This window comes from Catharus ustulatus, chromosome Z, assembly GCF_009819885.2.
Source record: "Catharus ustulatus isolate bCatUst1 chromosome Z, bCatUst1.pri.v2, whole genome shotgun sequence".
Classification (NCBI taxonomy): domain Eukaryota; kingdom Metazoa; phylum Chordata; class Aves; order Passeriformes; family Turdidae; genus Catharus; species Catharus ustulatus.
Genome location: NC_046262.2, coordinates 15,848,966 through 15,865,784, shown reverse-complemented (window position 1 = coordinate 15,865,784; position 16,819 = coordinate 15,848,966). Strand labels below are relative to the sequence as shown.

The 16,819-nt window shown below is 33.0% G+C and overlaps 1 long non-coding RNA gene across 1 annotated transcript in view; it reads left to right on the top strand.

Moving 5' to 3' along the window:
• The first annotated feature begins 7,824 nt into the window (after nucleotides 1-7,824).
• The window catches only part of LOC117010986, a 119,318-nt gene continuing 110,323 nt past the window's right edge, over nucleotides 7,825-16,819 (top strand). The window contains exon 1 of the long non-coding RNA XR_004420816.1: nucleotides 7,825-8,184. This is a non-coding gene — a long non-coding RNA (uncharacterized LOC117010986). The remainder of the gene's footprint in view (nucleotides 8,185-16,819) is intronic.

Here is a 16,819-nt window from a genome sequence, read left to right as displayed (position 1 = left end):
CTGAATCTAAAACCAAAACATACCAGATTAGACAATTTTGTCTATCAGCATCCACTTCTGTTTAACTGCCTGCCCTCACACTCTCAAATTCCTCATCGTTGCCAGCAATCATTGTCTTATTCTCCCCAATATTCAAGACCCTAGCTGAAAACACTTCTCCATCTTCTCTCTCCCAACTCATCCAGCCTTTCAAAAATACTTTTTGAACCCTTTTTCACACTTTTAAGGTATACCTTTTTTTATTATCACTACAAAAAAAATCAAACATACTTTGCCTTGGTCTTCTTGGAGATAACAGTTTTGTATATTTCAGCCCTTGAAAAGAGGTATTCTGTCTTCTTGGGCTGTTGGCTGGATTATATTAATTATATTCTTTCTCCTCTATTCTAAAACATTCAATTTAAGACCATTTTATTTACATATTTAAATAATGATTTGAATAAAATTGTTTCTTCTATTTGTTTAAACTTAATCTTACCTTTTAATTTTTCTGCTTTTTCAGTCTCTAAACTTCACCTACTTACTTGTCTGTTTTTCCCATCACATTATATTCAACACCAAATACCTAAAAACCTTGTTTTCATTAATTTTTCACTCATTCCTTCAGCTTAGCAGCTGGGAAACAGCTACTTCAATAAGAATGGTCAAAATAAACATATTTAATATTAAATTGGTTATAGCTGTAATGATTTCCATTAATTTCCATTAAAAGAAAACCTACTCAAACAAAAACAAGACATCTTCCTATAATGGCATCAGCTAATGTAGTTGAGAGTTGAGGCCAAATTTTCAAGACATGAGAACCTGTGTCCCTGAAAGCTCATCTGCTTAATTTTTTTCTCTGTTCTAATGTTAAGAGGAGCATTTGTATTCGTTCAGAAAAATCTGATTAAATATTTTTAAAATTTTGCCTGGGATTGCTGCTTACTGTTGCAGAGTGAGTTTACTCGCTGCAAAGCAATGCATCCCAGAAAACTGTTACAGGTAATTTTTAAAATGGACCTTATCAAAGTGATACAACAACAGGATTTCATAACTTTACTGGAATCTCGCCCATAAATTTTTTGTTGTTGTTGTTGCAGGGAAAAAGAAGTGGTAAGGGAAGTAGGATTTGCTGCTTAGTTTTTACCTGATGTTTACAATATACTAAATTTCATTACAATTTAAATCAGAAAATAATTTTTTTCAAATCACATAAGTTTTTTTGTTTTGTTTTGTTTTGTTGTATTTCATTTTGTTAATTTTCATGCCATTTAGAATTTTGCAGATATTTTTGCTGGAAATCAATCATATATCTACCAACATACCTTGAAATGGATAAATCCAAATTTCTATAGGTATGGAAATGCTTAAAATCGGAAATTTAACTCTCATATTAAAGATATTTTAACTGTCTTATTTTAACCTGCTAGAGGCTAAGCTCTATTCTGAATAATAGGCTGCAATCAAGTTTTATACATTGATTTCCTATTCCATTTTCACTGAAAATACTAAAAAAAAATGTTCAGATGTAAACTTACTGGTATGCAAATACTTTAAATTTTTGTTTGTGCCAGTCCTCTATTCATAAGAGGTAGAGAGGAAGCATGAAAAACTGAGTGAAGGCCAACACAAGCAGTTGTTTAAGGTGCTCTCAAATACCTCTTCCCAGGGCCTTTCCAAGTGACAGTTTCCCAATAGACAATTTGTTTTGGCTCTAAATTTTGCAGCTGATTGGCCTGGTGAAATCGGCAATAAGAAAAGAGACAACTGAGCTAAAAAAGAGAATTTTCGATTTTTTTGCCTTTAAAAGCTGGAAAAACTGTAGGGATTTGACAGAGTAATTTGCCTGTGCAATTTTAATTCCTAAATTTTACTGTCTAAATCCTGAGCATTCATCTTTAGCATAATTCTTTTCACTTTCCCTTTTTTTATATTTTTGGTATTCATTCCTTGACATGCTTTGCATGAATTTTAATGACAATTCATAATATACCAAAATAATATTTGAAATGTCTTAATGTAACTTTCATGGTACACTTTGGATAGGTACCTTAGCTTGTAATATAAGCTTTTGAAAAGTATCCAGTCTAATCAAGCTTGACTTCCTCAAAGGTTCATGGACCAACACAAGTACCCTTTGGAGAGTCACAATCACCACTGACATTCTAGGAAAAATTTACAGTAATTGAAAGCACAGGAAAAAAACATCAAAAGTAATGTTTTGAAAACATATTTTAAAATTCTATAGCAAGGTAGGTCGTTATGAGAATCAATACATTTTCAAAGAATACAATCCAAGCCCTTTTAAACTTTGGATTCATCTTCTTGTGATTCAACCCCAGCCATTAACCAAGTACCATGCAGCTTCTTCCTCGGTACTCACCCACCCACCTGCCCTGCTAGGGTGGGGCAAAAGGGAAAACATAAAACCTGTGGGTTGAGATAAGAACAGAGGACCAATATTAAAAAATGTAGTATAATAATAATAATAATAATAATAATAATAATAATAATAATAATAACGATGCTGAGGGACAGAGGATAAAACCCCCGAGAGGTGGGTGATGCCCTGTGACGCGGTTGCTCAGCACCTGCTGACTGCTACCCTGCCCGTCCCCCAGCAGTGCCTGGCCCCTCCCAGCCAGCTCCTCCCAGGTCTTGGTCATGTCAGTCTGTATGGAATATCCTTTTGGCCAGGTCAGATCAGCTCTCCTGTCCATGCTCCCCCAGCCTCTTGGGCACCTGATTGCTGCAGAGCACAGGACACTGAAATGTCCAGGACTTAGGCTGAGTATCCCTGAGCAACATCCCAAACATCTCTGAGTCACCAGCATGATTCTCACACTGAACGCAGAGCACAGCAATGTATCAGCTACCAAGATGAAAATTAAATCTATCCCAACTTAAATCTCATCATATCCAATTTGAAAATAATAAGGAAATTTTAAATAGAAGTTGTATGATTGCAGTGGGTTTTGCCCAATTTAGGAATATTGATAGAGACAAATAAATCTTCCAAGACAGTGTATATCACTGTAAAACTAGGGCGAACTTCTACATGCACAATGTTGTAAATTTTTTTTTTGTTCCCAGCTAATATTTTCTCCTTAGTTATGGTTATTTTTATTGACTGGCAATGAGACTAAATGTAATGCTGGGAAATGTAGAGAAAATTTGTTTATGAGTTCAGCTAATGAGTTGTGAAGTATATGATGTGAATGGAATTTCTTTTCTGTATCTCAGTGCATCATTGCAGAATTATTGAGAAAACAAAATAATGAAATTGAATAAAAAATTATTTAAGTGGTTCTATATCCTCAAATCTTAGACTGTCTATATAAATATGATTGAAAAGCATAATGTATTTTTTCTTTATTCAAAAATATTTTCTTTTTCTGACTTTTTCCCTGGCCTCTGCATCCTAAGCAGGTTTTTGTTGTTAGTGTCTCTAAATCACTAGTTTGCTTGTGCTTTAGAGGTACTAAACTAAAATTTGCTATTATAGACTTCCAATAGCTCAAACAGCTTTTTGTTTCCAATTCATTTTGATTGATTTAATTAGGAATCTAAAGAAACAATTTTCAGCGTATAACCTAGTATTAAGATGAATACAAAGGCACTATTCATCTTCCATAAAACCAGTTGATGGGCCAGATGTAAAATCAATTAACTCTGGTGAAGTATAACCTTGCTATAGTTTTCATTCTCAGCAAGGTGAACCTGGCCATTGCTTCTGCTTCAGCAAAGTGTTAATAACAAAGTTATGAAACTCAAACGATGAGGGAATCCACAGAAGTCTTGGAGTTCAGACAAATATTTGAAGGGTCTGTTGTTTATTGCACTTCTCCAACTGAAGAAAATCTTACTTTGATTAATAGCTCACCATTTCTACATGTCCTAAATCTTCCAATGAGGATGACACATCTTCATTGTTCTCCTTTAGTGTTAATTTCTGTTCTTTGAGATTTGGGGGGGAGGGTCGGGGGGCAGGTAGAAAATTACATGGCAGCATCATCCCTCTCAAAATCAGCATACAGATACCCTCAGCATTTCCACCACATGCCCTTCAAGTATGTGGGTCGTTCTTGCTACGTTTTTAAATAATTTTTTTTTTTTTTTGGTTCAAGATTCTTGTAAGTATTTCTCTTAGAAGTAAAATTGCACTGAATCCAGCATAACATTTTCTCAATTACAAATTGTTTCATTTGATCATACTTTTCTTATCTGTAAAATGTCTGGATCTGAAATATTTTGAAAGAATATCTGTAATAACAGTCATCATCTCCTCCTACTTGCATGTTCATACTGTGAGATTACTTAGTATCTCCTTTATATGAAGCGTATAATTTTCAGTCCCTAGTTCAATATGTGTCTAACTCAAAGTGTGTGAATTTTCCTACTGATGATAACAGAGGCCATTAATTTTGTTTTAAAAGATGGGTATTTCTAGAGATCCTTCCTTGAACTTTGCTCTCATTGAAATCACGCTGCTGATTTCAGGAAGAGTAGAAACAGGTTTATTAGTAGGGAGTGTCCCAGTGAAAATAAATGTATTTTCTTTTTCTAAAATAAGCAGAGTGAAAAGCTTTTCAGGACCACAGCACTTCTTGTGGAGAACTCTTTGGAAGGTTGACCAGCATTAACAGAATTACTGGGTTTACTTTTCTTTTATAAAAGAGAATAGGCTTACAGACAGAAAAGGTGACTTGTCTCTATGATTTTCCCCATCTGTGGTCCATGTTTGAAATATTATTGACATCCAGAAAACTATTATCTATATTTTTTATTTTCTCCAAATGAATTAAAGAAGATAATGAATAATAAAGATTATAACTCTATCTTCAAGAAAAAAAAACCTGACTCACTTCTAAACTTACACAAGAAAATGTAGTGTTTCAAAGGATATCTAAAGCCAGAATAAATGTAAAGAAAACACCAAACATGTTTATCAGAATGTAGGTTGTATGTTTTCTTGTAAAAGATATTTAAGATCTATTTTTCCTAATAGATGTCTAAATTATAAGAGAAGCAAGAACCAATATTAACTTTTTCTTCTTTCTATTTCTTGTAGAGTAGAGATATTTCTTGATAGTTCTTTTAGGATTTTGATCATCAGATCTAGGAAGAAATTATTGTTTTCATCTTGCAAAATGCAAGAAACGTTTCTTAGGAAACAATTCCTCATTTACTAGTTTAAACTAGAAGAGATCTATCTAGATTGTTATACTGCACCACAGACTTCTATAAAATTGGGATTAAGTTTCTTCTTGATCATTTCTACTTTCTTAAGTTAGACAAGCAAACACTAGATGAATTTAAAATCCACCTGGCATCCCCCATTTTACTTTGTTACTTTGGTGGCAATTAAAACTTTATTCAGTGTAAGAAATACTTTCTTTATTCTAAGAAATACTTCCAGCCGATATTTTGTCAAAATTAGCAATTTTTATGCACAGGGTGCATTCAATAGGTCAATATGGATAACATTTTATTTTTCTCAACAATTGCACCAAGTAAATATTGATCCCACATGATCAGATAATTACATCAGTGTATTATGGCTGCTAAGATTGATTCAGAATTCAAAATTCTTTAATAAGTAAGACCATAGAAATTTATTTTTTTTTTTGAAAAGAACAACTTACTGATCCATTTGGTACTAGTACAAACAGATGAGTTTTTGCACTAGCTTGTGGAAGTAGCTCTGCAAAGCAAGAGTGAATCAACTTATAGAATTTCTCCAGGAATTTAAGAGTCCTATACTCAAAAATAGATTTCTTATTGACTTCAGTGGGACCACAAAAGATATGCTAGCTCTTCCAATTTTACTGTGAAAAGAGAAAAAGCCGACAAAACAGTAATGTAACAAGAATGGAGAGTAAACAACAGAGAAGGGAGGAATAGGGAAATGTTTAAATAGATAAATGCAGGAGGACTTTGTGTGTCTGAAGAACTACAGCTGATAGGGAAGCAACACTGCTGGTTAGACTGAGAAACCTTGTGTTTGTGAAAGAAGTCCAAATTTTAAAGGCAGGTTTTGTGACAATCATTATTAAAATGGGGGTTTGGAGAAGGGAATAATTTATACACTCTTATCTTTATTGTAGCATCCCATAAAGGGAATGACAATCATCCCCTTTTATTAAGAATTTTATAGTTTCCATCAACTTTTTTTGTAGGGACATTTCCAGTTACACCCAACCACTCATATAATTTATACAAAGTACACAATCAGAAAGCCTCCTAACACATAATCATACATTTAACACATTAGCATATTCCCTAATAGTTACCATCATGCTGTACACTGGACAATTCACAAGGAAGTATTTTAGAAGGTTAAAATACAAAATTCTTCGCAATATAATAAATCGATCATATTTGTTTAATTAATGCACATTCTTAATATGAGCACATATCCTGTGCACACTAACAATAGTTTCCAAATTGTTATATGATTGATTGTCAAACAAAAAACGCCACCCAAATGCAGTCTGGAATTCTCATGAACATATAAATTTATACTCGGTGTGGTCTTGCTATTCATGTGTTGATTATATGCAAGTTATTTAATGGTTTATGTTTATTGATTGCACTAGAACTCCCCATTTCTAACACCAATAGCTGGCATTTGAAACATCTAAATACTTGATAAAAATATATCATGATGTGTGTAAATTTCAGAATTCATTATTGTGCTTCAAAATTCCATGGTGAGCCAGGGAAAAGGATATGTTTTAATAGGTTTAGTGTTATTTAATTGAGGAATTATCTTGATAATAAGAAATGGTGCCTTTAATGATGTAGGCAGTAACAGCACCAAAAGTCTTATTGATTATTCTTGAACAATTGCCTGCTGCTTGTACATATTTCTCATACTAAAAGAAACAGTTTCAGTGTATGCAAAATGAAAGAAGCACAACTTTTTTTTCTTCCTGTGCAATATTTATGTGTGCTAAAAATAGAAGATAGCTGCATCTACAAGTGGATCCATCCTTCATACTAAATCTTAATTAAATAAGTGTGTGAATGAGCAGTTCTGTGTGCTGGCGTCATGCATACTCTCTCATATTTCAGATACAGACCTATTGTGTATCTATCTATCTATATATCTTTTCCTATTTATAGATCAGCTTTTTTTTCTTTTTTTTTTCTTTTTGACAACGGGCAGATCAAAATGACACATGTTCATTGAAACCTGTTTGGGACGATGGAGAGATTTCAGATTTTTCACAGAGTGACAAGAAATAGGGAAATGACCTGAATGTATGCAATGCTTAAATGTTGTCAGATATTCATCATATTTATATGCTTTGCCTGCCTCTTTGCTCAGGGTGATTTAATACTACATTAAAGTAGAACCTGGGAGGACATCATAAACAGCTCTTGTTTAAAGGGCATTGTGAAGGAGAGCCTTTAATCTGATTGATGAAATAAATGGAAAGTAATCTATCCTCTATTCAACAGCTTGTTGATGATATGAAAGAATTCCTACTGAAGCAAGCAAAGCTTTAAAGAGAAAGACCTCTTTCATCCTGTCAGCCTCTCATTTTTAGAAAAAGTTAAGTTTTTCATCATGGTTCAGGGGAGTTCTTGTAAAACGTTCATTGAAAATTTAAGAGCAATTACAGTGTCAGACAGCTAGAAAAATTGCTTTTACTGAGTGAGAGTTCTCTGACAGATGCATTGTGGGAGAATTGATTCTTTCTAAGGGATAAGTGAATTGTCATTGTTAGTCTCTTCTCATGACATCTAGCTAGATGTCATCTGCTTTGTAACAGAAGATTTGAATCAGACAACTGTACTCAACACTAGACAGTGTCTAGATTAGTTCAGCAAAGAAATAAGCCTGTACTCTGCATGGCATCAACTAAGCTTTTAAAGATTATGGATGAGCAAGGGTTTGAGAAAAAAGTTTGAAAAATCAAAACCAAAGCTTTATAGCCACTTCAGAAAGCCTGGATGTTTAACCTGTAAGGAAGTCTGTCAAATCCTTGAGGAAACCACATAGAGAAAGATCAATAGAATACCTACTGGCTCCATTAGCTTGATGTAAAAGGGGGAAGAGGGAAACCAGCTCTTCCACAAGAGGAGATACATTATTCCAGGGATTAAGCGGGATCAGTTCTCTTGCAGAAAAGAAGACAAGAAAAAGAATGAAGATTCTTGGTGGGCCAGAACTGGAGTGAAAGGGCTTGTCAGGTAATCTAACTGATGATAAGAGAGCAGTTTATTGAATAGGAGGTGTCTCTAATTAGGTATTCATTAGCATAAGGGTAGGTGCCAATTCTAATCTTGAGTTAGCAGAAGAAAATAGGCTGTCATTCATTCTGCAATCCCTGAAATAACTTCTTCATACAATATGCTTGCTGAATCCAGTTCTCATTTTTATGTGTTTTTTTTTTAGTTTGGACTGCAGAGATGTATTTGGTTTGTGTGAATGTTACTGGCATTTTCCCAAAATAGCACTGTGAAATTCAGAAATATTCACGGTGTTAAAATGTAATATTGTTTGAATATAGTGGGTATGTATGTGATTACAAAAAAAAGCATGTAGTTTTAAATATAATAATGTTTTGGTCTGCAAGCTTCATTTCAGTTTCTAAAAATGATTTGACTGTAAATTTAGTTTTTAAAAAAAATGTTAAAAAGGAAGCAGCTATTCCTATTTTAAATAAACTCACAAGCTATTTTTTGAAACAGTCAGCTAGAATATTCTCCACTTCCTGGTTAGACCAGTATACTCTTCACCAGCTCAAATTTCGGTAATATTTTGTGGCCAAGATTTACTCGATATCAGACTTTTATATTTTGCACTCCTTATTCTGTGCACTTTGTGTATTTGAAGGAATGTATATAGACTTTAATTTAAAAACTGAGCATTTATTTAGTTTCTCAGGAGTTAAACAGTGATGCATTTTTAATTCTTTATATGTTCAATTATTTAATCCTTTAATATAAATGACATTATCATTTAGACTTAAATAAACTTGCCTCCATTGGAGGGTTTCTATTTATTATTATATATCTCTTGAAAGGTTTGGTAGGATGGCCCTAACTGGAAATAAACATAATTTTTCAGCTTTGGGAAGTATAGGCCTGAACTAAACTGTTTTTCCTTTCCTTAAGATGTTTAGAACACCATAAGACTTTACGTGCCATTAAAATATTCTCTTGAAGCAGTGGAAAACCAAACTGTCAGGGCATCGTTTTCAAGAAGTCACTGATGCTAAAAATCACTGACCTGTGTTAGTTTCAATACTGCTCCTGACATTTTTGCCATTAAGATTCAATAGATCTCTTTATCGATGTCCATAAGGCATTTGGATGAATCAATAATGATGATGGGAAAGCAAAGCATAATTCTATTTTTAAAATGCTGTTAGATAGAGCAACACACAAAATTGATGCAAGTTCTTAATAGTTTTCCTTTCAGTATTCTAATGTTTTGTATTTTCACCTCAGTGAGTGTTAATTAGATACTTTGATGCAAATGGAATTTGCTATGTTCTGGTCTTCTAAATAAGTATTTTGCTAAATTTATAGGGGGGCATAATCACTGAATCTTTGACAAACTACAAAAATTGGGGCTTTTGAAAAATATTTTTTTCAACGTCAATAATTTTTTTTTTTTTTTTTTTTTTTTTTTTTTTTTTTTGTTAGAACTGTAGGTCTGGGGGGACAGTTAATAACAAATATTGAAGAAGAGCTTGTATTTGAAATTAGCATACAAATCAACTGTCTTTTTTAGTTTCAATTTTACCTTAAGGAAAATTAGGCATCAGTTCTGTTTTGCAATGTGTAATAAATAATGTACAATCTTTTAAGTAAACTGATTTACTGATCCAGAATTCAGTAAAACTAATGTGAGCCTCCACTGATTTCACGGTGTTTTGACTGAGCCAAATCTAAAAGACATGAACAAGATTATTTCTAAACACTGGGGTTTTTTTCCCCACTCCAGATATGGTGTAGCAGTTAGGAGAGAGGCATTGTTTTGAGATTTTGGCTTGTGATGTTTCTGAGAGTAATGATTCTATTTTTGCTGAGAATTATTAATTTAAAAAAGGCTGTGACACATGCAAGTGTTAAAATACTTATCTATAGTAGAATAAAGATTTTCAGTTAAATGTATGTTACTTTCATAAAAATTCAATATAATTCAAACAATTTTGGGTTTGAGGTATTTTTTTAATATATCTGGGCAAAGATCTATTTATTCCTAACATATTTTCAATAAAAATAAGGGTAAAGTGATACCAGTGAAATAATATCTTTACAAACATAATATATAGTCTTTAGGAAATGACAGCTGAGGAATTATTTGTCATTGATTTTTCTCATTTACTCATAATTGTACCTGCAACATCTCAATTTTGGGGAAATTGCTCAGAGGAGAGGTTTAAGATGAAACACATTTTTTAAAAAAATACAATTGAAAATTTAATATACGTTCTGCAGTTCATTGCAGTACATTTTTAATCATTTATTTCTCATGAGGGGTTTTTCTGTTTCTTATTGATCTTGTTTCAGACCAGATCCTTGCTAAATATGTCAGAGTAACCCATTTTGTTTTATTTTGTCAAAGTTACTTTTCTAACAGAGTTATATTAATATTTCTTTACTTCACATAGCAGTTTCACTAATTATGCCTAGATGGACTTGATATTTCCTTTCAGAGACTGTTGCAGTCCTGGTATTTGTTTTCATGTATCATTGTGTTATACAGTTAGTGAAATTATTTACTCTATATCTATCAAGTAGTTATCAAATACTGCAGCAAAAACACTAACGTTTGAAAAGCAGTCCCTCTGTGTGTAATTGCTGAGAAAGAAAAGGAAGTTTATGAAATAGTTAAGTTGGAATATATGGTTTCATTCTGGTATTTAACTGCCAAAGTTGAATGTGATGGAAGGCATCTGTGGTTGTGTTTGTATAAGGTTGTCTTTAGTGGCAGAGTGTATTATCTAGTGTCACTTTATGAAACTTTCAGTGGTACAGCCTTTTTCTTTTCCAGTATGTGTGTAAGAATTACTTTAATCTTTTTTCTGTATGAGAAAAGATAAATATTATCTGCTGTATATACCTGATGAAACACTTATCTTTTTGATAATTAATGAACCCATTTTAAGTCCATGTTATGCTATCCATCTTTTGTGGTACTGAAATGGATGACAGTGTGATTATGTCTTTGAAAGATAAGTAAATGTGTGTGCTCTTAGATCATCAGGCTTTTAAAATACCAGGAAAGTAGAAGTACAGCAAAACTGGGAGTATTCCTTAATCTTGACTTATAATGCAGGGTGGTTGGTACATTCATTTTAAAATGTACATTTTCTTGCACTACATTCACACACAAGATTTCAAAGGCCTCTGCAAAGGTTTGTATTAATATTTTATGTTTCATTTATGACCTTTCCCTGTATATCACAGAGTAATATATGTGTTATAACTATGCATTGAATATTACATGATTGAACATTGATTTCTATACATTTGACAGAGAAGAAAAAGTCAGTTAGAAAGGAATAATGTTGTGTTTTATGTGAAAATTCTCAACGCCATTACAAGTCAAGTTAAACTCTGAATTCTATTGTGGTGATCTTGTCAATATAAACTGGCTTATAGGGACACACTTAGAATTATAATTGATGGGTTTCTCAAAATACCTTTGTCAGTTAAGAAAAGTATAAGCTTTAGATTTCATTATTATAAAAGTATATTTTGAAGAAGTCAAACAGATCCTCTTGAGTGTCTTAAATGGCATAATTTTGGCCGTTTTTGTTACAGTATGGAATAATGTCCAATTATCTCGTTTATCACAGCTTCTGAAACAGCTTACACTATAAATTCTGTTTATTAAGGGCAAAATTATACTGTCAGATTCACACATGCTTATCTTTGAAAAGTGACTTACAGACCACATTTTACCATTTTAAAGGAGGAAAAGAGAATGCAAATTGGAAGAGGTCAGTGGACCTCTGGACACTTGATTCTCCTGTACACCAGTAAAAATCTGCTGCAGCTTGGAGGCAGTATATAACTACATGTAGGTAGAGAATTTAAAATAGAGCAAATCCAGGATCATTTCTTTCAAAATTATGTCTGCATTTTCTGGTTTTATGTTTCTATCAAACAAAATTCCATGCCTCAGAAGACTCTTATGTGCTAAGACCAACCAAAATGAAATTTGGAGATTATATTTAATTAAAAAAAAAAAAAAAAGAAAAAAGAAAAAAGAAAAAAAAGAAAAAAAAACCCTAAAAATAAAAAGGAGTGTCAAATTACTCACAGCTTTCCAGAATGCTATCTAGAAACTTAAGGAGCAGGATTTTCATAAGGTTCCTCCACGGACTATTATTTTCTGATTCTTGTTTCTGCATTTGAGAAAGTGCCAGAACATCATATCTGAAGATATTTGTAATCTTCTGTATCCAGATTAATTTTATTTGTCTTGACTCTTGACTACTCATCAAAAACATAATACTTAACTACAGACAATATATGATCACAGATATACCTTTATTACTTACGACAAGAGATAATTAGGAAACACTTAAAGTTACAGTCATGTTTACTTAGTATGCATACATTGCCATGAAATATGAATGGTGATGATCAGCTGATCTTCAGAGTAATTTCTATTTCATATTACCAAAGAAGGAATGAAAACTGTTGTCCCCTTTGTTTGTGGACAAAAATTCCTTTCAAATATTTGTTTGTTTACTCAATTCCTTAGCCCAATAAAAATTACAGTAATGTATTATTCAACTAATCACTATATAGAAATATTTTCATGTGCCAGTGGTTGTTTCTTCCCTAAAACTATGGTATTTGAAAAACAAATAGATGACTGATTTCAATTCCTTAAATTCAATTCCTAGAAATTGAACTGTAAGAAAAAAATAGTTTAAAAATTATTTTGGATGAATATTAATGGCAATGCAAGAAAACTTCGTTTTTTTAAAAGCTATCTAGTACATTCTTCTCTAATTTATGCCAAGTTGACAGTTCAGATTGTGTGCATGTACTCTGAGTTAATGACATCCTTAAAAGGTGGAGCAGCCTGACGAGGACTTAGCAAAACCATGAAATCATTGATTTGCTTTGGTTCCTCCACCCAGCAGGTCCTTGAATAACACATTATAGTCATTAATCTGTTCAGTTAGTTTTTATTAGAAGTCACTTCTTAAATATGCACAGTCTTTGAACAGTCTGGGGCATTTAAATTTAAAACATAAAAGGTTGGGTTCTTGTGGTTATTTTGTCTTGAGGCCAGTAGCAAAATAATTAGTATATTTCTCAATTGACAAATATATTCCTACAGAAACATGTGCTCTAATATGTAAAATAAGTGATTGTCAAAAGTGCTAATTGTACACATTTGCTAAGCATATCTTGTTTTAAAGTGACAACATTTTGCAATTGTATTCTTCAGAGCATCAAATAACCTATTCCTAGAAATACTGCACAAATCTTCTAAAAAAAGTAGTCACTGAACTCCTAACTGAGTGAATCTCTTTCTCTGGGGAGACACAAGAACCATTCAGATGCAATCCTGTACAATGTGCTCTAGAATGACCCTGCTTGAGCACAATGGTTTGACTGGATCACCTACTGTGGTTCCTTCTACGTGCTCCATTCTGTGATTTATTTACCTATTTATGCATGCAAAGCTCATGAGTACATCTCTACCTCCAAATCCATGAGTGTATCTTGTGTACATGGTAACAGAATCTAACTGAATGTGTGATTCATATGATTTCTGGAATACTAAAAACTTCTTCAAGGTATGAATTGCAATTATTTAATGGAATTATTTTTTATTACATTTTCCATTATTTGTATTTTCTGTCTCAGTAAGCTTCCATAGAGATGAAATCTTCAGCTAAAATTCTGAATCACATTAAGACAGCCTAACTGAAATTATTGAACCCATGGAGTGAATGTGCCTATCAATATGTGTTGGGAATTGGGACTTCTGTGTAGGCTGAAACTTTTCAAAATTTACACATTGTTCTGTCACTGTGGATCTTTTTTCTCAGAAAAATAAATTTCATTCTTGATTCTAAAAACTAAATTTGTCATCATTTTTCTATTTCTGAACTGTTTCATTTGGGAGCCCCTTGGCCTTCATGATTGAAACCTTTAATCTCTTAAAGCATGCAGTGTGACCACCACAATCATGGTATATTGTATCAAAATGAGCATGATTTATTGATTTTGAAAATTAAAAAAATAATAAGTAATTATAATTAATATCACATTCCATGCTCCGATGTGATTAATTACTATTTGGCCTTTTGGACAAACAAAACAGAGGGAGGGATTTTGTTTTCCTCTCTATTGCGCATAGCCCTCTCTCTCTTCTGAACTGGGAAAGACCTGCCCTTACACTTGCCCATAGAAAAGCAGTTCAAAATTCAATTATTGACTGTATTACAGTATATCAATTCGGGTATAAGTCTACTAAAGCTTGGTTCACTAGCCATGACTTGAAATAGTAAACTAACAAAAATTCTTTTGCACAGACTTTCTAAAGAAGGATATATATTCCATATTGCCTCAGTCTGGGATGAGCACAGGCAACCTCTTTGTATGCAGCTGGAAATAATTTAAAACAATTTCATACCTTTTGTTATTGTCTTTATTATTATGCATGTTTAATCAAATTAATATTCAACAATATAGTAAAAATATGTGCTAATAAGAAAAACGGAATTGAAGTATATTAATGAAGAATATACATCTGTCTTCTGCACATGCTGGAACATTGTTCCATACAGCTTGGTAAACAGATTATAAATCTTTCACTTATTATTGTTTGCTTATAATTATAAAGGACAAAAGTATGTACTACTTAACCACGATAAAATGCATAAAATGAGACATGAGAGTTATGTTTCAAATGTTTACATAGAGCAAACATGAGCGTTCACTAACTAAGGCTAACATCAACTAGATGTTACAACCAGGTGACACACCTAACAAAATACCCAGAAAAGTGCAAGAGCGACACGATTATTTTAAAAACTGTAGCTAAGTGAGATGCTAGCAACAGCATTATGGTCCCCACTTGAGGAAAATCTATTTGGTTACCAGGCACTTTCCTTGAATTAGTTGCGAATACAAACTTTCCAAGCTTTGTTACAAGCTTGAGTCAGGCAAGGAGAGATCTTTCACTCACTAATGCAACACCTGTTGCAACATTAGTTATATGACCAAATTGCAACCTTGTTTTTCTATCAGTTTTACTAGAAAGAAAAGTGGGGAAAAGGAATAAATTTGTATTTCAGGAAAATTAATTGTTTTAATTAATTAATTTAATTTAATTTAATTAACTTGCTTTAACCAGACAAATAAAGGCAAGTTAGAATGGCAAGCAGAGAAAGGATTTTCACTTTGTATAAATGGTGTAAAATTGAACTATAAAAAACTTTTCATTACACCCTCTTCCCTAACTCCCTCCACCAAGAAATGACGCCAATTAAAGCACAACTTACTGATTTTTACCTTATCAGAAACTTTGTGGATTTGTCTATGATTATGAATAGCCTCTAGCTCAGCAGATATTTCTCAATATAAGAAAGTTCCTGTTCCTGATTCAGTTAAAATGGAAAATTCCTTTGAAAAGTCTGTATAGAAATACTTTGATTTCCGTTTTAGTTCACTTGTCAAGAGCAAAGAGAGTGTTGCCATTCTTGTACTTTAAGGATGTGAGGTGTCACATCTGACAAGCAGAAATAGATTGGAAGTAAGTCCATTAATATATCTAAAATCATTTTGGAAGTGATCATTTTTAATATACACGAGGGAGTTACACCTACACATCCAGGGAAGAATATACTCATTTTGAATGTGGCTCATGTCCCACTTCACTGCATATAAGTCCTTTCTGATTTAAATTATTTCTCCTCCAACCTGTTTTCTCCATGCCTGAGGTATTTTAAGGCTCAGTCCAGCAAAGACTTTTGACCAAAACCAGTTGTGCTTGGAGAAAATTGCATTTAAAAATGACAAAATGTCTAATTCTGAACTCTTTAGTAGGACGTAAATAAACCACAAGTTTATTCTCTGGTCCAAAAGTGACAAATTCTCTACAAAAATATTGACATCTCCAGTGCATAAAACCGTGTTCTCAATTTGTGCCTCATCTGATATATAACTTTGAGCAAGTCACTCCACCCTTTTTCTTGAGTGTTTAGACTATAACCTTGTGGGGAAAGATTGTCTTCGAATGCAAATTTCACAAGGTTGCTTCAACTTATTTTAGCTTATTTTAGCTCCAACTTATTTTAGCGCAAACATACCATTTCAGTACAATAATCCATTAAAAATACACCAAGAAATGAGTAAGCACTGATTCCAGAATGAAGAGAATCACCTACCTTTAGAGGCCTGTAGGTAGTGGCAGCACACCCATAGTGAAAACTTCTGCATCGCAGTAATGAGAGAACAGAGAGAGATGGAATTTGTCCCCATCTCTATGAGATATGAAGTGCAACCTGGCCTCACACAAAATTGCTGTGCCTCTATATAGGACAGCTCTCTATGCTGCATAAAATACTATAGTTATTAATCCATTAATCTTCTGCTTTCTGCATTTTTAATGGCCTTCATATTGATTTTTATTACTGTTGGAAAGGACCCATTTATAGAGCAGAACATTTAAAAGAATGTGGTTTGAACAGGACTATGAAACATGAGAAAATATCCTGAACTGTCCTTTGCCATTCCTAGCAAAAAAGACAGCATTGTCTACCAGGAACTTCTTGCTCAGCTCCTTCATGAAACTGTGCTAACTTCTGTTCTTGACCTTGGAAATTAACTACATGCA